This window comes from Pleurodeles waltl, chromosome 11 (assembly GCF_031143425.1).
Source record: "Pleurodeles waltl isolate 20211129_DDA chromosome 11, aPleWal1.hap1.20221129, whole genome shotgun sequence".
Classification (NCBI taxonomy): domain Eukaryota; kingdom Metazoa; phylum Chordata; class Amphibia; order Caudata; family Salamandridae; genus Pleurodeles; species Pleurodeles waltl.
In genome coordinates, this window is record NC_090450.1 from 867,413,319 (window position 1) to 867,436,681 (window position 23,363).

At 47.8% G+C, this 23,363-nt stretch overlaps 1 protein-coding gene across 1 annotated transcript in view; it reads left to right on the forward strand.

The window, feature by feature from the left end:
- Nucleotides 1-23,363, forward strand: part of LOC138265155 (sodium-dependent serotonin transporter-like) — a 590,345-nt gene that overhangs the window by 84,980 nt on the left and 482,002 nt on the right. The gene's annotated exons all lie outside the window — the stretch shown is intronic.

Consider the following 23,363-nt stretch of genomic DNA (forward strand, 5'->3'; position numbering starts at 1 on the left):
TTTGTTCAGGAGTGCTGTGATTGTGAACATACTCCGATGCAACAAGTCAATCATTTCGATCCTAAGAAGCGAGAGCCATAAACCTATTTCCTCCCAGCACCTGCAGGTCTGCATGACGCCTATTGCCCTCATTCAAGCACAATTGGGCAGGTTGTTCTTTCCCCAGACAGGTTTAAGTGTCTACAAACCAAGCCAAAAGGGAGGATTGTTAAAAGGCTACATTTTATCATTCCTGCTGTGGACATTGCCAAGAATTTCCCCACTATCCTAGGATTTCTAAAATTGATAATGATTGAATTTCCTGAAATTTGCGTTCAAATTGGTCAATGCCTCCCATACGGTGCACAAAAATAATCTCTTTCAACAAATCCCAATGGCCCATAATGTTCTGTGACAACCAATATGTAACCTTGTTTGTACAAGCTGATGGTGGCTCAACTGCACCATCCAGTTTAGGGGGAACATTTACCAAAACAATCACATATGGACAGGCTGCAGGAGGAAGATTGATCGCTGGCAGCATAAATTCTCTGGACTCTGAGGCCATATGACTTACTGCTGGAGCTGACGGTAGAGACTGCCACCTGATTCCCGTACCAGCGGCTTTGGGAATTGTTACCGTGGCAATATTTCCCAGTAAGCTTCCAGTCGTATTTCCCATCTGTGTGCTCTTGCCAACTCCTGCTTCCTCATGTGTCGGGAAGTTGATGGTTGTGCATTTGGTGTAACATTTGATGTGACAGCAATATTTGACCCACCCCTTCTTGTCTTGCCCAACAATGAAGAAGTTAAGGTGTCTTTGATATGTGTTGTGAGGGATTTTAAATCAGCCTCCATGGCAGTAAGCCGGTCAAGCACTGGAGGTAACTTCAGATCCAACAAATCACTAAGAGACCCACTAATGTTAGCCCACAAGGCTGCACTTGAAAAGGATGACAAAGACACAGTGAGCTGCCCCAGGGCCTCCTGATAGTTCCCTACTCTGTTCACTTTAGGTTTTTGTGCCTGCTTCCTGCGTTTAGTTGCTGGTTCACATTCAGCCGAGAGGACAGAAAGTTCAGCTTTCATATTCTCAGCCAACCCACCACCATTCCCAGTATCAACTGGCATCTCCATGACTTCCTCAGGCACCCCTGTTCGGGGATTGGAATTTTGGCAGACTAGTCCGGGACACAGTAATAGATGAACTGTCAGATTGAGATAATCTAGATGACATGGGAGGCACATTAATTTCGGAGCAAGATGCCCTGCTGTGTAGAAAAGCATCCTTTCTGCCAGTTTTAGCATTAGTTATCACGTCAACCCCCTAACCAAACAAAGTATCAATCGATGACTGTGGTTGTGCCTGGGGGCATGTTACTACTGAGCTGGAAGGTTTTCTCTTCCCCATTTCCATGAACACAAGGAAAGGACAAGCCTTACTAATGGGGTTAAATTGTGAATGGGTAGAATGAGGGCTCAATGAAATAGTGTGTGCAGTACCTTGCTCTTCCTATTGCGTAACAGGTGAATAATGCAGGGGAGGCCACAGGTAATCCACACTCCACACAAACACGAAAGATCATGGTCCGGCTTCTATCAGTCTGTGACATGTTAAGAAAGGCCTTCGCAAGAGCTTTTAACACGACTGTCACCTCCCTGCCTGACTCGCGCTAGCTTGGGGGATGTAGTCCAACCCCAGGCAGCAGGGGAACAGAGTTCAAAGGCAGCAGGAGAAGTGTCCACAGAACCCTAGCACCACAGCATACTAGTATTTTATTAAAGTTTGAGGTACTTGAAAGGAGTAATGTTTACTTTTCATTACATTTAATTTACATTAAAGCAAGAGTTCTTTTTATGATTACTTTGTCATGTAAATTAATGAAGGGTTGGGGTTAAAGTAAATAATTTAAATAAAGCAAGAGTTCTTTTTATGATTACTTTGTCATGTAAATTAATGAAGGGTTGGGGTTAAAGTAAATAATTTAATTAAATTTAATGTCAAATAATTCAGCATTTAGGTAAACTTAAAGGGTTACAGTTAAAGTTAAATAATAAAGTATGTATATTACATTACATTAATTAATTTAAGTATAGAGATAAAATATGTTAGGGCAAGGCCATATAACCTGATATAATTCAAATGAAAGATTCTGGTAAATGATTTTAATTTATCAATTTAAATTAAGAGTTAAGATTAAGTTGGGATTAGGGCTACGTATTGACTTTTTTATCTTATTTTAATTTCATCTAATTTAAAAAAAAAAAGGGATATGGCTTGAGTTCATTATTTAATTTATTTTATTTTTAATTTAATTGAAAAACAGTTAGGTTTAGGGATCACAAGACTATTTAAATTCATTAAAATAGAAAATTGCAGAAAGAGTTAGGGTGGGAATAAGTATTATTTTATGTCTCCAAGGGTTTAGGTGAGGGTTAACTTGTATATTATATTAAAGTCAGTAATTATGTTTAATTCATTACAATTTAACATATCAATGGGTCACAATTAGCAGTTGGGTTATATTATTTAAGCATAATTCAGTATTGTAGGAGATGACCATCTTTTGCATGTTGCACCCCTAGATTTTTGCCCTATCTGTTTTTCCTGTTTGTAGAACTCTGTATACTTTATTTCTGCTAGCCAGTAGTAAAGTGCAGTGCTCCCCCTTTTTAAACATGGTCGAATTGGCAGAACTCTCTTTGACATATTTAACCTACCTATAAATTTGTAGTATATAGTACCACGTGTCCTGAAGTCCTGTAAGCTAAATGCCCCCAATGGAAAGTGACAGCTAGTGTGCCATCTACTACAGTGGCAGTGCAAACATGGCTTCAGATCTACCATTCTAGCTGGATTGGGCAGTTTAAAAGTGCATTTGACGAGTTGTAATAAACCTTTTTGACAGGTCTATACCTTCCTTTAACATTAATAAATCACCCCTAAGTAGGCCTGGTAGCCCACAAGGCAGGTTGTATGATATTAAAAAGTAGGACATGTAGTCATTTATTGATAACATGTTTTTACAGTGATAGCACCCAAAAGCTAATTTTACTGTAAGAAGGCTGGCCCATACAGAAATAATGGGAAGTATTATTAAATATGAATTCTGCTATATCAGTGTAAGGACCAGCAACAAAACAATTTACCAGCTCTTTTTAATATTGTAGTTGGCTTTTGATTCTGATTGTTCCTCAATTCATACCTTCCCTCAATGTTTGCACCTTAAGGTTCTGATAGCATGGAAGTAGAACTGACCAACACTGAGAGTCTCAGCATGACAGAGAAGAGGAAGATGTGCAAGAAAAAGGGGCTAAGGCTGAGCAGGGCATACAAAAAAGAGCACTACTAAATTGCCCTTATAGCTTAGGAAGAAGTCCAATTATACAATCCACCCCACAAGAGCATGAAAATGAGTTGGAAGAAGGAAATGAGGATGGCATTGAGGAAGCTCCAGTAGGAGAGGACTGTGTGACCCCAGGAACAGCCTCACCTGCATTTTCCAGGGCACTGAGCTGTGTATCAGGCCACAGTTTTCTCTCATATGAGCAAGAGGACAAACAGGCAGAGAGGGCTTTGAAATTGCATCAGGCAACCCTAGCCTTGGAGAAGTTATGCCTCCTGAGGTGAAATCGGCAGCAGCAACATTGGAACTGGAGGCTGACAGGAGTCAGACTAAGATGGCTCTGAGGTGGTAGCAGCAACAATGAAATGTCTAGGAGAGGTAAAAGAGTCAACAACTGCCAGGACAAGGTATCAAGATATATGATGGGGGTTGACATAGATAAGTGCTTTGCTGCATATGTTGTGGCCCTAAGTATGCAGAAAATCAGAGAGGAGGACTGATGGACTAGACTGTGGAAGCACAAATCCGTTACTGAGAGGGAGATCCTATTAGACCTGACCAGATGAAGTATGCCCGCATGAAGGAAGCCCTTAACTGTAAGTTTAGTTTGACACCTGAGAAATATCGTCTGAGGATAGCCAGGTGCAATCACACCAGCCATGGGTAGACTTTATGGATTTGCCTTGTAAAGCACTAGATGGGTGGGAAAAAGGCAGCAAAGTGAAAGATTATGATGGGTTATGAACGAGCACATTTTAAGTAATTGTTTTACATCGCTACAACAGCACCTGATAGCCACCAGGTTTACCAGCCCTAGAGAGTTTGGGAAAGAAAGTGGCCCCTAGATCAGTACCAGAGACTCACAGAAGGTACCTGGTAGTAACCACAAGAAAAGTGGACTGGGTCCCCACAAGCAAAAGGAAGAAGGAGGAAAAGATAACCAAAGGGAGTTTTCCAGAGGCCCCACAAGAGTTTCAATGGAAGGGATTGCCATTCTTCTTCAGACCACAAAAGGGACATTTTAGGGGGAAAAGACCGATGGGGTCTTAATCAGGTTCGGACTGGGACATAAAATAGGCCCAGGCACTGAAAGACAATTTGTCTCCATTAGTGAATCCGGTAGTTAAAAATGTGGACCATTATTGCAATTTCTGGAAGTTTGAACTTGTAAAGGCATGCTGTGTAAATGTTTCACAAGGTATGAAAGACTGCAAAGATTTGAGTGGGCCACATGCAATGCTTGCTTAATGTCAGGGGAAAGAAATGTAAAATTGGCTCAACAGACCATAAAACAGGCCCACAAAACAGCCAAAGAAGTCCCATACACTGACCTTTCATACCACCCCATCAGGCACTGTCTGATTGCTCTATAGGCCAGTCCAACACTGGATACCACTGGTGGGACCACACCAGGGATTACTAGTGTAGTGCTTGGAGAGGGCATTACCCTGGTGTTCCTGGGTGACAAGAAGATGGTACTAAAAAGCCCACATGCCAGAGAAAACTAGGAAGTGCAGGCAGTGGTTTACCATCAATATGCATAGTGTGGAGAATCTTCCAGACACAGGAGCCAGTATAACAACTGTCTGGTGTCATCTGGTGTTGCAGAGGAGGCTGCCCCTAATGTAATCCATGAAGTAGTGATTGCTGACAACAGGAAAGACACTGCCCCATGGCAATGGGTTCTCTAGGGAAGAGAAAAGGTCTCACTTTCTGAAGGTAGCTGTGAGTCTAGCTATGCCTGATGACTGTCTGCTAGGGAATTACCTGGAACAAACTATCTGGAGGTAGAGCGCAGGTCACATGTTGGGATATGGGATTGCCTGTGAGGGTTCTCATGATGACACAGTCCATGGCAGCCCATCAGGGGAGTCAGAAAGACCAGGAGCTTCAAACGATGGCCCAGATCCCCACCAAAAGCAAAGGAGTGGAGCACGGGGGACCAGCCCTACAGACTCCCATGGTTGGTCTGTTAGTGGTCCAGGGCTGAGGGGGAGGACCAGGTACCTACAGGGGAGGATATGTCTGCCCTGGGAAACTTCCTGAGCTGGCAGGGTGTCAGGCGGTAGGAGGACCGTCCTAGGAAGATTTTGGCAAGATGCAGAGGGAGTGCACTAGAAAAATTACCACACCTTTGGTGAGCACCTCATTGATTAGGAGAGTGGTCTCCTGAACAGTGAGCTTAAAGTCCCTGAGCCAACCAGAGTGTTGCTGGGTCCCCAGGGCAATAGGACCTTTCTACTGGAGTTGGTTGATGATATTCCCTTGGCAGGACATCTGGGAAACGCATTGATCGCCTGGCCACCCACTTTTACTGGCTCCAGATGAGGAGCACATCAGATGCATTCTGCAGGTCCTGTGTGATTAGCCAGGGCAGTGGTGAATTGGAGACTTGGGCTTCCCACTTGGGTGGGAAGCCCAAGTCTCCCCTCAGGATTTTCCCTGAGAGGGTAGGTGTTAGTCATCCAGACCCCAAGACAACTCTAGGGAACAAGTTAATCCTGATTTTGGTAGACTGTGCCGCCCAGTACCCTGAAGCCATACCCTGGAGAACAGTGACTGCACTCATTGTGACCAGGGCACTGATGGTAATATTTACCCATGTGTGGCTTTCCAAAGAGGTGATGTCTGAAAGAGGACCGACTTCAAGTCAGTATAAATGGGATGGGTGGTTGCCTGTAAGTTCTCCACACCATACCAGCACCAGACCAATAAGGTTGAGACATCCAACAAGACCCTGAAGGGCATGATTATGTGCCTGTCTGAGCTCTTGCTATGTAAGTGGGGTGCCTTGTTTCCATGCTTGCTGTTTGCAGCAGGGAAGTGCCCTAAAAAGGTATGAGCTTCAGCTCCTTTGAGCACCCTGTGAGAGGACCTCTCAGTCTTATGAAGGAAGGGTGGGGGAAAGCACCCAGGCAACCCTCAACAGATGTTGCTGACTACCTGCTAGCCCCCAGAGCCAAGATAGGGTGATACATGAAAGGACAGCTGAGAATTTAGATGCCACCCATGAGGTGATAAAACAGTTGTACAACCAGAAGACTATTCTGGTTGAATACCAACCTAACCAACAATTGTGGGAGAGTCCATGGAATCGTGTACCATCGACAGTCAGTGGACTGGGCTTTCTGAGGTCCAAGAGGAGAAAACTGAGGTTATTTACCTGGTGAATCTCCAGACATCCGGTAACCCCTTAAGGGGCCTGCATGTACACAAACCCAATTCACAGTATGAGAGGTCCAAAATCACCACGCTTAGGGTAACAGATGGTAGTAAGGAGGAGGAGTGTGAAAACCCCCTCAGACCTCCTGTCACACAAGGATCAAGATGGTATAGTGAAGGGCGAAGTGCTCTCCCCAGGCTTGACAGAAAGCCAACAAAGGGAATGTCGCCAGCTGCTGGAACCGTTCGCCTCTTTATTCTAACTTACCCCAGAGCTCACCAATTGGTGTACCCATGAGACTGACAGAGGGGACATCATGCCTGTCAAAACAAAATATACAGGTTCTCTGATAAAGTGAGGGCCAGCATCAAGGATGAGATTTCCAAGATGTTGGAGCTGGGAGTGGGTGAACCTGCTAGTAATCCCTGGTTATGCCCAGTCCTTTTGGTATCAAAGGCTGCCCCACCGGGTAGCACCTCAGAACTAGGGTTCTGTGTGGAGTACAAGGGACTCAATTCAGTCGCTAGGAATTATGCACATCCCATATCCTGAGCGGACTCATTATCACATTAGGGGCTCCCACGTTCCTGGGCACCTTTGACTTGACATCAGGGTACTGGCAGATTGCCTTAACTGAAGAAGCCTGCATTCTCTACACAAAAGGCCTTTTCCAATTTAGGGTCATGCCTTTTGAGTTAAAGAATGCCCTTGCTACCTTTCAAAGTGTTGCAAACCGGCTCCTGGCTAGGTTGACGGAACTAAGTACTAGCTATCTAGATGGCATAAAGATGGGACGACTACCTGACAGAAGTGCTTCAGGCCCATCAGTAGGCAAACCTGATTATTTGGCCAGTGAATGCCAGATAGGGCAGAGGTCTGTCACGTGGGTCACTGAATTGGTAGAGAACATTAACAGTCTCTATAACCCAAGATCAAAATTGTTCTGAACTGGGCGCTTCCCAAGACACTGACCCAAGTGAGGTCATTTATGGACCTCACTGAGTAATACAGAAGGTTTGTGAAGGGGTATGGAACCACTGTTGCCCCTCCTCCCCAACCTAGCTGAGTTCCACAAAGCAGCCTGGGAATGTGAAGTGGACAGTGGTGTGTCATCCATGTGCACAGCACCCATCCTCAAGGAAACTGACTTTAGCAAAGAATTTGTTGTGCTGACAAATGCTTCAGATCGCGCCATTGGGGCAGTTCTCTCACAGCTTAATGAGTTAGGCCTAGACCAACCTGCAGCATTCATCAGCAGACAGCTACTACCGAAGGAGCAAAGGTGGAGTGTAAGTGAGAGAGAAGCACTTGCAGTGGTTTTGGCACTGATGAAACTGAGGCCAAACCTGTTTGGAACTCATTTCTGGTTTCAGACAGACTACAGGCCTCTCTGGTGGCCAATGCAAATGCATGGTGGGAACCCTAAACTGTTGAGGTGGTCCATCCCCCTACAAGATATGAGCTTTACATTGAAATATCACAGTAGGATTGACCATGCCAGTGCTGATGGGCTTTCCATGTTTTCCCACCTTAGTGATGAGAAAGCCTCCAGGGCACCCAGGCAGGACATGACCATCTTCTATGTGGTGTACTACCAGATTTTTGCCTTATCTAATTTTGCTGGCTGTAGAACTCTCTGCTCTTTACCCCTGCTAAACAGTAGTAAAGTATATGTGGTCCCCCTTCTTAAACATTGCTAGATTGGCATAACCCTAACTGGCATATTTATCTTACATATACATCCCTACTTTATGTTTCAAAATGTACTCAGGGCCTTTAAGTTACTTGCAACTAGTGGACTGTACCATCTATTTTGCCACCCACTATAGTGTCAGTGCAAACATAGCTTCAGGCCTACCATTGCAGCCTGACTAGAGCAAGATAAAATTGCCTTTTAACCTGTCAAAATAAACTCTTTTGACAGTTTAAGCCTTTGTTTTAAATCTTAGTAAGTCAGCCCTACGTAGGCCTTGTAGTCCAGAAGGCAGGCTGCATGGTGTTTAAAAGTAGGACATGTAGAAATTTCATTTAAACATGTTCTCATAGTGACTAGCACTCAAAAGCAATGTTTGCCATCGGAAGATACGCTGGCCCATAGAGAAACACTGGGAAGCAATATTAAATATTATTTCTGCTATCTCAAGGTGGGGACCATCTAGAAGTAAGTTTGAACAACTCTTTTGAATATTGATCAAAATCCCAATTTAATAGTAAAGTAAAATGTTTGATATATAAAGGAAAAGTAACTTTTAGAAAGTAACATTTTTTTCGCCTACATCCCCTGGATTGCAATAGCCTCCATCTGAACACCTCTGAGTGCTCAATCCCTGAATGAGGTGTAAAAACCGTCCCCAGAGCAAAGACAATGGCCTGGGTGATGGCAAGTGTTTCTTGTTCCTTTGGTAAAATGAGCATTTGGGCTTATGCCCAGTAACCTAATTTACTTCAAAGGGGCCTCCTCTATGACAGGCTTTCTTTGTTCACCCAGTCAGACAGGCACCCCAATGGGAGGGTAGTCACCCCCAGAACTGGTTTGGAGTGACCACAGAGGAGGGATGGATCATTACCCTGGCTTCACCTCTGGGTGAGCTCACAGGCTCTGCACAAGTGGACACAGGTTTGATCATCTTGGATTTAGGGAGAGAGGGGCACTGTGGAATTGTTTGCAGTAGGGCTTTACCACTATAAAAGTAGGTACAGTTACCCCTAGGAACTTCTACCTAATTGGTTAGGCAGGGCCCAGAAGTCATTTCCACCCACAGGGTGGTGCCTTGCATGAATATAGCATCCCTTGACACCTTCTGCCGAACACTTTCTGGACCTGAGGAAGATCTGAACCTACTGTCTGTGAACTGAAAAGAGCCCTAAAGGACAGACCTGCTTCCTCTTTTACCTGGGACAAAGAAGTAGACTTCCAGGGTAATAAGACTGACTTCCTGTTCAAACTACAGGGATACAACAAGCTACAGGAGGCCTTTCCTGCAACTGCCCAGATGACCAATTCCAACTGGACCTACACTAGACACAGCTGTTGGCCTCTGCTGAAGTGCATCCTGACACCCAATTGCAGTTCCCTAGGGCCAGAAATTCTTGGTTGTGTCCGGCTGGACGCCTCCTACCCCTCCTAAAAAACCTGGTAATTAGAGACAATTTCAACTTTAGGACTTCTGGAGGACCAGGAAAAAACCTGTCAAGCCTGTCTGACCAAGGTGCGTTGTTGATGGTCTGAAGAGTTCTCCCGCTGAGAGCTTCTCTGCAGCAGCAAATCAGCTAGACATTGTGGAAAATGTATCTGGGCTTTTGGGGGCCTTTTTAGCTATCGCCTTGCCCTGCTGAATGACTCCAAGCTATGAAAAAGTGATTAAGTGTGAATGTAGAAATCTTGACCGGGCAAAGTTGCCAAAAATATCCATCTATGGGCAAGAAATTTTAATTTCTCCTGCTTTGAGATTCCAGCCAAAACCAATGGCTTTCCTGGGACTACGTCCACCGGCTACATGATTTAGTGAAGTTCTCCTTAGCTACAGCCTGCTGCCTTGTCCCAATGATGATTATGGACTTCCATTTTTTAGACTAAGGGCCCTATTTACATGTTGATAGAAAAGGTAGTCCATCGCGACACAGTACCCTTCCCGCCAACATACTGGTCCCAATTTGTATTTTTGCGGAAAGCGTACTCTGTCGCAACAGCACCAGAGTACCCTTACCACCATCATAATGGTCCACCCACCAAATGTAAAAGTGGACCATGGTTGGGCAATTGTGGAGATTATTCTGTCTCCACTGTGGCCAAAGTTCTCTGATGGCCTGACAGTGTAAGGACAGTCAGAGAATTGGCTATGTGACCGTGACCCAGTTTAGATGGGCAACATATAGCAGTTTTTTACTGCTTATTTTAGTATTTTCCTTTTGAAAATAAAAAAAAATCTTTGTAACTTTGCGATATGGCTCTGTTATGTTTGACAAGTCACATGTCAATGTTACTATGTATTCACAGGAACTGCCTTGACAGCAGTTGCTGTGAATCATTCTAGAAATGTCCGTCAGCCTAATGGACATTTCTAAATTTGGATGTTGGGACCTCTGCCACAACAGTAAAGTAAAATATATAGTTGCCCTGGCGAAAGATGGTGGAACTGGCTATGACAAAAATAAACGTATTCAAAAATGTAAATTCCTAAACTTATAATTAAAGCTTTAATCTATAATTTACTCAACAACTTCAAGTTATTATAACTTGTGCATCTACATACACAGAGTATTCAACTTGGGAGCCACACTACATTAACTACAATTAGCCACTCTCCCGTGTACGTGTTCTCACGAAAGATTTGATTTGCGATGTCATAACTCTTCTTCTAAATACTACTAATTTTTATTATATTTCCTAACTATATGAATGGTTTTTATATTTTTAATGAAAGTTTTTTTTGAATTCGTAGAATTTACCGTTGTCGAGTGGAGTGTCATTAAGTGGAGTGTGTTACAATAGAGTGGAGATGAGTGTCGGAAAGTGTACTGTCATAGTATAGTGTCATAAAGTATTATAGAGTGGAGTGGAATGGAATGTGGCACAGTGGCGTGGCATACAGTAAAATAGCATGCAGTGAATTAGTGTACAGTGGGGTGGCATAGAGTGGAGTGTTGTACAGTGGAGCAGGGTACAGTGGAGTGAGGTAGACTGGAGTGGTGTAGAGTGGATTGAGTAGAGTGGAGTATCAGAGAGTAGAGACGAGTGGAGTGGAGTAGAGTGGTGTAGCGTACAGTGGAGTAAATTGTTATATAGGCCCTCATTCTGACCTTGGCGGGCGGCGGAGGCCGCCCGCCAAAGTCCCGCCGTCAGGTTACCGTTCCGCGGTCGAAAGACCGCGGCGGTAATTCTGACTTTCCCGCTGGGCTGGCGGGCGGTCGCCTTCAGACCGCCAGCCAGCCCAGCGGGAAAGAGGCTTCCACGAGGAAGCCGGCTCGGAATCGAGCCGGCGGAGTGGAAGCTGTGCGACGGGTGCAGTTGCACCCGTCGCGTATTTCACTGTCTGCACAGCAGACAGTGAAATACTTGTAGGGGCCCTCTTACGGGGGCCCCTGCAATGCCCATGCCAGTGGCATGGGCACTGCAGGGGCCCCCAGGGGCCCCGCGACCCCCCCTACCGCCATCCGGATCTCGGCGGTCCGACCGCCGGGATCTGGATGGCGGTAGGGGGGGTCGGAATCCCCGCGGCGGTGCAGCAAGCTGCGCCGCCGCGGAGGATTCAATGGGGCCGCGGTACACTGGCGGGACCCCGCCAGTGGTGCCGGTCCGACCGCGGCTTTACCGCCGCGGTCGGAATCCCCATTGGAGCACCGCCGGCCTGTCGGCGGTGCTCCCGCGGTCCTCCGCCCTGGCGGTCAAAGACCGCCAGGGTCAGAATGACCACCATAGTGTAGTGGTATGTTGTATAGTACAGTGGTGTGGAATGCACTACAGTAGACAGGCATAATGTAGAGTTGAGTAAACTGTTATAAATGGGAGTGGTATTTTCTACAATGCAGTGGAGTGGTGTTGGAAAGTGTTCTAGAGTGGGGTAGGGGTGTAGAGTGGAGTAGAGGGTTGTATAGTGTAGTGTAGGGGCATACTGTGAAGTACAGTGTTGTATAGTAGCACAGAGTGTAGTAGAGTCATGTGGAGTGGAGATGCAGAGAGTGGAGTGCAATGTGGTCCATTGGAGTGGTATTGAGTGGAGTGTTCTACAGTGCCATAGAGTGGGATTAAGCGTTGTGCAGTGAAGTACAGTGTAGTGTAGATCAGTGGAGTGGCATAGTGTATCCTAGAATACAGTGGCTTGGAATCGAGTAGAGTGAAGTGGCATATTATACAAATGGAGTGAAGAGTTTAGAGTAGTGTTGTGTGTGGTACAGTGGACAAGACTGTTGTGTTGTAGAGTGTTGGAAAGTGTTGTAGAGTAGAGTGCCGTGTCATAGAGTAGATTCAAATGTACAGTGGAGTGGTGTGGATTGAGTAGAGTGGGGTAGAGTGTGGTAGAATGAAGTGGGATGGACTATCACACAGTTGAGTGGCATAGAGTAGCATACATTGGGGAACAATAGAGTGCAGTAGTGGAGTACAATGGAGTAATGTCTGACAGAATTGAGTATTTAATTGGGGAGCGGCATAGATGAAGTTGTGTGGAGTGTCACAGAGTAGAGTAAAGTGTTGTAAAGAGCTATTGGGCAAAGTAGAATAGAGTGCAGATCATAGTGGCAATAAAAGTACATTGTACACTGTAGTGCTGTACAGTGGAGTATAGTGTGGTAAAGTAGACTGTTGCTGAGTGGAGTATAGTGTTGTTGAGCAGAGTATATTGGAGTGGAATGGAGTGGACTTGTGTACAGTTTAGTGGGAAAGAATGGAGTAGCATACACTGGAGTGGCGTGCAGTGCAATAGTGCACAGTGGAGTGGCGTACAATGAAGTGGCGTAGAGCGGAGTGGCTTAGCATGGAATAGCAAAAAGTAGAGGGGGTAGAGTGGAGTTGCATACAGTGGAATAGCTTAGAGTACAGGGGCCTTAAGTGGAGTGCCGTAGAGTGGAGTGTGATTGACTGCAGAAGCATAGAGTGTAGTGGCATACATAGGTATAGCATACAGTGGAGTGCTGTAGAGTGGAGTGGCAAAGAGGGGAGCAGGGTAAAGTGGAATGGCACACACTGGAGTAGCATAAAGTGGAGAGGCATATGGGGAGTAGCGTAGGATGGAGTGGCAGAGTGGAGTGGCATAGAGTTGTATGGTGTACAGTGAATAGTGTACAGTGGTTTAGCAGAGAGGGGAGTGGTGTAGAGTGGAAAGGCATACAGTGAATAACGTATACTATAGTAGCATACACTGAAATAGCATACAGTGGGATAGCGTACATTGCCATACAGTGGAGAGGGGTATACTGGAGTGAGGAAGAGAGAATGGCATACATTGGAATAGCGTACAGTGGAGTGGCATAGAGAAGAGAGGCGTGGAGTGCATTGGGGTATAGTGGAGTAGCGTATAGTGGCAGAGCGCATACTGTAATGGCGCACAGCGGAGTGGTAAAGACTGGAGAAGCTTATAATAGAGAGGCATATAGTGGAGTGGCACAGAGTAGAGTAGCATTGAGTGCAGTGGCATACAGTGGAATAGCATACAGTTGAGTACCATATTTTTGAGTGGCGTGAAGTGGAGTGGTGTAGATTGGAACAGCATAGAAGGAAGTGCTGTACAGTAGAGGTGCATACAATGGAACAGAATAGAGGGGATTGGCGTAAAGAGTAGTGAAGAATAGTGTAGTGTGTTAGAGTGGAGTGGCATACAGTGGAAAAGCGTAATGTGTAGTGGTGTATAATGAAGTGGCATATGGTGGAATGCCATACATTGGAGTGTTCTAGATTGGACTGGCATGGAGTGGAGTGATATTCAGTGTAGAGGCATACAGTGGAATAGTATAGAGTGGAGTGACGTAGAGTGGAATAGCGTAGGGTGAAGAAGTGTAGCGTAGAGCGGCATAGAGTGGAGCGAGGTACAGTCTGGTGGCATACAGTGGAGTAGCATAGAGTGGAGTGTTGTAGAGTAGAGTAATGTACAGTGGAATAGCGAAGAGTGTAGTGGCATAGAATGGAGTGTCATAGAGTGCAGTGGCATACATAGAAGTAGCATACAGTGGAGTGTGTAGAGTGAAATATCATTCAGTGCTACTGGAATACAATCTAGTGACATAAAGTTGAGAGTCATATAGTTGAATAGTGTACTGTAGAATGGCACAGAATGGAGTGTCATGTGGTGGAACAGGTTAGAGTGAAGTAGGGTATAATAGATTGGCATAGAGTAGAGTGGCATAGGATGGAGTGATGTAACATGTAATATTGTACGTTGGATTGTCATAGAGTGGAGTGGTGTACAGTGCATTGACATACCCCGGAGAGGTGTAGAGTGGAGTATGGTAGAACAGAGAGGCAAAGAGTGAAGTAGCATACAGTGGAGTGATGTATAGTGGAATAGCGTATATTAGAGTCGCACACAGTGGAGTGGTGTACAGTGGAGTGGCATAGAGTGGCACAGCATAGAGTGGAGTGTCGTACAGTGGCGTTACATACCGTGAAATAGAGTGCACTGGCGTACGGTGTAGTAGCGTACAGTGGAGTGGCATACAAGAGAGGGTTGTTCAGTTGAGCAACATACAGTGGAATAGCATACAGTGTTGTATGTTAGAGTTGGGTAGCATATAGCACAGAGTGAAGTGGAGTAAAGTGGAGTGGCATAGAGCTGAGTGGCACACAGTGGAGTGTTGTAGAGTGGACTGGCGTACAGTGGAGAGAGGTGCAGTGTAGTGGCATACATTGGAATAGTGTAGAATGGAGTGGTGTATACTGGAGTGGCATATGTGGACCTGAGTGGGTAAAGTGGAGAGGCGCAGATTGGAATACCATATAACAGAGTGGCATAAAGTGGAGTAACAGGGAGTCAAGTGGCATACAATGGGGTGAGCTACAGTGTAGCAACATACAGTGGAATAGCATAGACAGGAGTGGCCAAGTGGAGTGGCATACAGTGTAGTGGGGTAGAGTGGAGTGTTGCACAGTGGAATATCTTAGAGTAGAGTATTGTAGAGTGGAGCAGGGTAGAGTGTAGTAGGGTAGGCTTTAGTGACATATAGTGTAATAGTGTACTGTGGAGTGGCGCAGAGTGGAGTGTCGTAGAGTGGAGTGGCATACAGTGGAATAGCATAGAGCGTAGTGTTGTACAGTGGAGTGGCATACAGTAGAGTAGCATCCAGTTGAATGGTGTACAGTGGAATAACGTACAGGCGTACAGTGTAGTGATGTATAGCAGGGTGGCATATAGTGGAAACGTGGAGAGTGGAGTGGAGTGTCATACTGTAGAGTAGCATAGGGTGTAGTACCGTAGAGTGGACTGGCTTACAGTGGAGTGTCACATAGTTTTGTGCTGTAGAATGGAGTGCTGCACAGTGTAATAGAAAACCGTGGATTGTCATAGAGTGGAGTGGCATAAAATGGAGTTGAGTATATTGGAGTAGTGTAAACTGCAGTGTCATACAGAGGAATAGCGTACAGTGCAGTGGTGTACACTGAAGTGGCGAATAGTGGAGTGGAATACAGTGTAATAGGGTAAAGTGTAGTGTCATAGAGTGGAGCTGCATACAGTGGAATAGAGTACAGTGGAGTACCTTAGAGTGGAGGGACGTATAGTGTAGTGGTGTACACTGGAATGTCATAAAATGGAGTGACATAGAGTGTAATAGCATACAGTGTAGTTATGAAATGTGGGTGGTAGAAAGGTGAGTGGGGTATAGTGGAATGACATACAGTGGATTAGCGTAGAATGGAGTGGCGTATAGTGGAGTGACGTAGAGTGGACTGGCATAGAGTGCATTAGCGTAGAGTGGAGTGGCATAGAGTGTAGTGGTGTTCAGTGGGATGTGGTAATTCAAACATGTAGAATGAAAGTGTGTTATTAGGTGTAGCAGTAATGTGGCAAGCAAAATAGATTATTTGATGTAAATTATATTTTGTGTAGAATGTGTGAATAGTGTAAGTTGTGATAAAGTTATAATTTTTAAAATACTGAGTTATATATTGTGCTGCGGTATACCATGTTTGAGGTATACCAAAATACATGCACATGATAAGGCAGTATGTGATTGGCTAATGGCCGTGTTTCCCAAAAGTAAAGGGCAGCAATTTCGTTTTCAGCAGATTTTGTCTGCCTTTTGCATTTTGCTGTGTTCTGGGTTAGGGTCTTAGTTCCAGGTAAGTAATAGGTTTTATTGTCGTTCACTACCAATTGCCACTTTATTAAAGTGTTGATAGGTAGAGAAATATATTTATAATTTTCTATATATTTATACAGCAGTTTAGGCAGAACTGTGCATTTTTTAAAAACTTTTTTAAGTAGCACAGTAATTTGCAGGTATTGCCATGGTACTCCAGTGACATTTTTTCTGTAGATCTCAAAACAGACAATACACTGTAGCACACAATGGCCCTCATTACAACCCTGGCGGTCGGTGATAAAGCGGCGGTAATACCGCCAACAGGCCAGCAGTAACAAAAATGGAATTATGACCACGGCAGAAACCGCTCAGACAGACAGCCACTTTAACACACCGACCGCCACGGCGGTAGCAACAAGCACCACGGCGGTAACCGCCAATATCCAGGTGGAAGACAATGTACCACCCACTGCATTATGACCAGCCTATCCGCCAGTTTTTCCGGTGCGGTACCAACGACATCGAAAGCACGGCGGAAACAGAAAACAGAAGTCAAACGACTCACCTCTGGAGACACAGGGAACAACCACGACGCCATGGAGCCTGGGTTGCACATATTTCCCATACTCGTCTACCTTTTCCTGCATTACGAACACCAACGTCGGCAAAGATGACCACGGTGAGTACTGCTACCTAGCACACAAGGGAGGGGGAAGGAAAAAGAGAGTGACACACACACGCAACACCCCCACCCCCAACACCACACACACAAACAGATGCAGACACATTACATATTCTGCCTGTACCCTACAGGAATAATGCAAAGACAAAATGATTTGAAGAAAGTGAGTGTAATACGAACATATACTAGGAATAAGTGCATCAAAATACAAACGTATATACATATTTACAAATGTAGGGACACTGCCCAGTCCTCAATGTCCATGGGACACAGGGCCACAATATATAGGCCAAGGCCCCACCTCACTCCTGCAACAACACGGAGAGTACACTGCAGGGGCATCAGGTCAAAAATACACAGGCACCTCAGGGAGACAGGGAGTGGGGGGGCACCTCAGCCGGAAGATGGTACAACACCACTGGTCCTGGAGGGGGCAACATGCCCTGTGCGATGTCCTGGGGAGTGCAATGCCACAGTCTCTCTAGTGGGTGGTTTCCCCACTGCTTGGTCCTGGGGAGTGCAAAGCCACAGTCTCTCAAGTGGGTGGTTTGCCCACATGCTCTGGAGGGGGCAACATCGCCTGTGCTTGGTCCTGGGAGTGCAAGGCCAAGTCTCTCTAGTGGGTGGTTTGCCCACATGCTCTGGAGGGGGCAACATGCCCTGTGCTTGGTCCTGGGGAGTGCAAGGCCACAGTCTCTCTAGTGGGTGGTTTGCCCACTGCTTGGTCCTGGGGAGTGCAAAGCCACAGTCTCTATAGTGGATGGCTTCTCCACTGGTTCTGGAGTGGCAGCATTGTGCCCAGTGTGCTTCATCCTGGGAAGGATGGGGTGAGTGGATGGCTTCTTCCACTGGTTCTGGAGGAGGCATTGTGCCCATTGTGCTACATCTTGGGAAGGATGGGTTGAGTGGATGGCTTCTCCACTGGTTCTGGAGGGGGCATTCTGCCCAGTGTGCTTCATCCTGGGAAGGATAGGGTGAGTCGATGGCTTCTCCACTGGTTCTGGAGAAGGCATTGTGCCCAGTATGCTTCATCCTGGGAAGGATGGGGGTAAGTGGATGGCTTCTTCCACTCAATCTGGAGGGGGCATTGTGCCCAGTGTGCTTCATCATGGGAAGGATGGGGTGAGTGGATGGCTTCTCCACTGGTTCTGCAGGGGGCATTGTGCCCTGTGATGCAGATCTTGGGGAGTTCAAGGTCACAGCCTCTCACCTGGGTGTCAGACCCACTGGATTTGCAGGGGCCAGGACGCACAACAAGCCATGGAGGCAGGACTACACACTGTCCGCCAGTAGTGACGGCTGCTCAGCAGTGGCAGTGGCAGGGCTGGTGTCAGTGCTGGCAGTGTTGGGGGGAGGCTCCAGCCCTTCCCCTGCAGCCTCGGACGGCTGCCCACTGTGGCTGATGCTGCTGATAGCGGTGCTGGTGGCGTGCTGGCAGTGGTGGCAGGAGGCTCCAGCCCTTCCCCTGCAGCCTCGGACGGCTACCCACTGGAGCTGCTGCTTCTGGCAGTGGTGCTGGTATCAGTGCTGGTGGCGGTGCTGCCAGTGGTGGGGGAGGCTCCAGCCCATCCCCTGCAGTCTCAGACGGCTGAACCACCATGGTTGTTGGTGGGGGCTCCGAATGAGTCCCAGCACCAGACCTCCTATCCTTCCTGCCTGCTGGTGCAAGCCCCTTCCCCTTCCTGTCAGCAGCTGGTGATTTCACCTTGCCCTTCCCTGTTGCAGCTGGTGGTGCCTCCTTTCCCTTCCTATACACTGCTGGTGGTGCCTCTTTGCCCTACCTAGTCGCAGCAGGGTGTGCCTCCTTGCCCTACCTTAATGCACCTGGTGTAGGCACCCTGTCAGTGTTGCTGCCTGGTGCCCAGGATCCTCTCCCACCTGCAGTAGCTGTCGAAACTACTGTGCCTCTGGACTGGGTGGCTTTAGTGCTTGCCTGGGTTTTCTTCACCCTGGCCTGACGTGAAGTACGGGGTGGAGGAAGGGGAGGGAAGAGGTCAATGGGTGAGAGGAAAAGCTTCTTAGGGACATTGGGGCGGGAAGATGGTGAAAGTTTGGGAGTGGGGGAAGAGGAAGTGGTTGTAGGAGGTGTCTGTTTGCTGTGTTTGGGTGCAGGTGCATGGGCTGGATGCTGTTGTGAGGTGGATGGCTGTTGGGTCTCTGAGTGCTTGCGTTTGTGTACCTTGGGAGGAGGGTGCACAGACACAGTGGGAGAGGACACAGGGGACGTGTGCATGGAAGTGGGGGTGGTGACTGCCAGTGAGGGTCATGTAGTGATAGACGTGATGGTGGTAGTGGATAAGGATGTAGTGCATGCAGGTGTGAGTGTAGACAGAACTGGGAGGGAGGTGGACGAGGAGGAGGAGGGGGACATAGTGGAGGCAGTGGATGTTGGTATGTCTGCATCTGGATGGTGTTTGTGTGAGTGTGAGGTTGGAGGGAGGAGGCTAGAAACAGGGACAATGTTTGCCCTCAGGGAGGATGCCAGAGCCTGGATTGATCTCTGTTGGGCAGCCATGCCAAAGTGAATGCCCTCCAGGAATGCATTTGTTTGTTGCAAATGTGCTGCCAGCCCCTGGATGGCATTTACAATGGTTGACTGCCCAACATAGATGGATCGCATGAGGTCAATAGCCTCCTCAGTCAGGGCAGCAGGGCTCACTGGGGCAGCGGGCACAGGTAACACACTGAGGGGCTGCTGGGAGGGTGGTGCTGATACGGGGGGTGGAAGCTGTACCTGTATTTGGGGCCGGCACAGAGGTGTCTACCACCATCAGGGAGCTTCCATTGGAGGAGGTATCACTTTCAGAACTGTCCTCTCCAGTCTCCACTGTGGTGCTCCCCTGCACCCTCCGTCCCACTGGTTCCCTCACCGTCGATGGATTTGGCTTCCTGGGCCTTGTGGGATGCAGCTCTCCCCATCTCCGGTGACTCTGCTCCTCCGCCAGATGATGCTAATGCACATAAGGACACAGTGGCAAGACAAAAAGGGGGGGACGAGACAAGGGATACCATTGGTCAGTGGCGCCAACAACACCACCTTTGGCATCCACAACACACTCACACACAGGAAACAGCCCTTCACACTAGGCAATGCACTACCAGTCACAATGCTAGTCACCAGCCCATGAAAAGGGATACCTAACGCCAAATGCAGCATACCTGAGACCCACAGACCCACACCCAATAGTGGATGCCTTGGAGAATGTTGACATCAGACCCTGTCCTACATGGGCCCTATCCTGCACTGGCCGGCCAGGCCTAGGGGCACCCACAGGCCCACATCCCCCACCCGGATGCCACCCCACCACGTGCAAGTAGTATATTGGGGCACTGTACTCACCCCCTTGTGGCTGCTGTGATGCCCCCAAGCATCCATCCAGCTCCAGATAGGCCACCGCCAGTATGCGGGCCATCAGGGGGGTCAGGGTTCAACGGGCACCCCTTCCTCGTTGGGAGGCCATCCCCAGCTGGGCCTCTGCCATCTTATGTGCCCAGCATCTCAGGTCCTCCCACTGTTTGCGACAGTGGGTGCTCCGATTGCCGTAGACCCCCAGGGTCAGCACGACCTATCATGGCTGATGACCCCTGTGAGGAATGCCAGGACAAGGGCAGAAGAACGTTATAATGAGGTACATGGGCAAACCAGAAAGATAATTGAAAGGACCTTTGGCCTCCTGAAGGCCAGGTTCCGGTGCCTCCATCTCACAGGTGGATCCCTGTGCTACTCACCAAAGAAGGTCTGCCAGATAGTAGTGGCATGCTGTATGTTGCACAACCTGGCCCTCAGACGCCATGTCCCTTTTCTGCAGGAGGAGGAGGCTGGAGATGCCCCTGTGCAGCAGTAGACCTTGTGGACAGTGAGGATGAGGAGGCAGAGGATGAGGATGAGGACAACAGAACATCAGTTATACGACAGTACTCCCAATGACACACAGGTAGGACAGTTTAACTTTACATTACAATGATTTAGCAGATGTTGGTGATTTGACGAATACTCCTGGTGTGATCACTACAGCCAGCTACAGGTCATTAATCTATGCTCATCGTATGTACAGTTAATTAGCAACGTTTGTACCTGTTTCAAAGAAGACATTTTTCATATGCATGACATTCTCAAAATAGATTTTTTTCAAAGGGTGTTTATTGAAGTGCTAACATATAGGGGGGAAGTGCATTGGGATGGGGTTATGATGGAGGAAAGTCCAGGGTATTGTTCCAGTCTGTTTGTAGCACAAGTGCATTGTCCAAGGGGACATAGGAAGGGGAGCAATGGCAGTTCAAGGTGGACAGGGAGACTGAGTGGGACACAAGGGTAACAATCAGGAGAGTCTCATTTCCTGGTGGGGGTCTTGGCAAGTGTCTCTGGCTTATGTCTGGAACGCAGGGAACGTTTGCGGGGTGGTTCACCTTCTGCAGGGGGAGGGGTGCTGGTGGCGTGTGAGTCCTGTGGCGGGGCCTCCTGGCCACTAGCGGCAGTGGGAGTGAAAGGCTGTTCAGATGTCTGGGTAGTGGCAGGAGCCCGCTGGTGTGAGACTGCCTCCTTCATATTATTGGCCACATCTGCCCGCACCCCTGCTATGGAGATCAGGGTGTTGTTAATGGCCTGCAAGTCCTCCCTGATCACCTGGTGCTGTCCCTCCTGCAGCCGCCTGTTCTCCTGCACGTTGTCCAGGATCTGGCCAATCATGTCCTGGGAATGTTGATAGGCTCCCAGGATCTTGGAGAGTGCCTCCTTGAAAGTCGGTTCCCTGTGCCTGTCCTCCCCCTGGCACGCAGCAGTCCTCCCAGTTTCCCTGTTGGCCTGTGCCTCTGTCCCCTGACCCATGTTCCCACTGCCACTGACCCCAGGTCCCTGATTGTCTTGTGTGCGAGGTGTGGCCTGGGGTCCCTGTAGAGGTGGACACACTGCTGATTGACGTGTCCAGGGGACAGAGGTGTGGGTACGTTGGGTGGGTGCTGTGGTGGTGTTTCCAGATGGGGGAGGCTCGGTGGTGGGTAACCAGCTGTCCAGTGGTCCCTGATGGGCCAGGTAGCTCATCCAGATCCTGAAGACCAGAGTAACTGTCATCACTGTGTGCCTCTTCAGTTGTGGGACTGGATAGTGCTGGCACCTCCTCTCCACTGACATTGGCTGGGGTACCTGATGGGATGTAAATGATGTGTTATGGTTTATGTGTATGACATATTGTACATCTCTTACTTCCCCTCTATGGTTGGATTTGCCCTGCCAGCTTTCACTTGTGTATGTTAATGTATGGTGGGATTGTTAGTTCTCTATGGTGTGCATGCTTTAGTAATGAGTGTCCATGCAGGGCAGTGAGGGGTGTCCATGCATTGGTACAGCATGCAGGGCTTGGCATTGGGATTAGTGAGATGTGATGGTGGCGTGTGTGGGATGTAATGGAGTGATGGGAGTGAGAGTGAGGGTATGTGGTGGCATGCAGGTAGGGGGGTGATAGTAGTTGAGAGTTGACATACCAGAGTCCAGTCCTCCTCCGACTCCGGCCAGGCCCTCAGGATGCAGTATTACCAAGACCTGCTCCTCCCATGCTGTGAGTTGTGGGGGAAGAGTTGGGGGTCCACTGCCAGTCCTCTGGATAGTGAGCTGGTGTCTTGCTGCTATGGAACGTACCTTCCCCCGTAGGTCGTTCCACCTCTTCCTGATGTCATCCCTAGTTCTGGGGTGCTGTCCCACGGCGTTGACCCTGTCCACGTTTCTCCACCAAAACTCCATCTTCCTGGCTATTGATTTCAGCTGCACCTGTGTTCCAAATAGCTGTGGCTCTACCCTGACAATTTCCTCCCCCATGACCCTTAGCTCCTCCTCTGTGAAACGGGTGTGTCTTTGTGGTGTCATGGGTATTATGTTGGTGAGGGTGTGTTGGGTAATGTGTTGGGGTGTGTGATGTGGAGTGTGTGAGTGGTGTAGAGGTGTGAGTAGTGTGTGGCTCTAGTTGTGTCAGTGGTCTTGGTGTCTCTCAGTTGGCAATGCTTTGTAATCGTAAAGGGTTGTGGGTAATGTGGGTGGGTGTTCTATAGTGGTGTGGGTGTGTGGATGCGGTGTGTGTATGGGTGTCAGGTGTGTGTTGTTTGAATTGGCCAATGCGGTGTTGTTTTGTATGTGGGTGTCCAATGTGAGTGCTGCGGTATGTATAGCCAATGGTTTACCGCTGTTGAATGTCCGTTGTGGTGATTCGTGGGTCATAATGTGATGGGCGTTGTTCTGTTGGCGTAACGGTGTGGGTTTTGATACCGCCACTTTATCACTGACCTTTGGACTGGCAGATTTGTGTATGTGGCAATATTCTGTCGGATTGGTGTGTGTGTGTCATAATATGGTGAATGAATATCCGCCGCTGCCGCGGTAAGTTGGCGGCCGTCAGCGTGGCGGTAAGTGGTATTTACAGCCATTGTCATAATAAGGGCCTGAGTCTGGTTATAGCCAAGCTGGTCTCCCCTA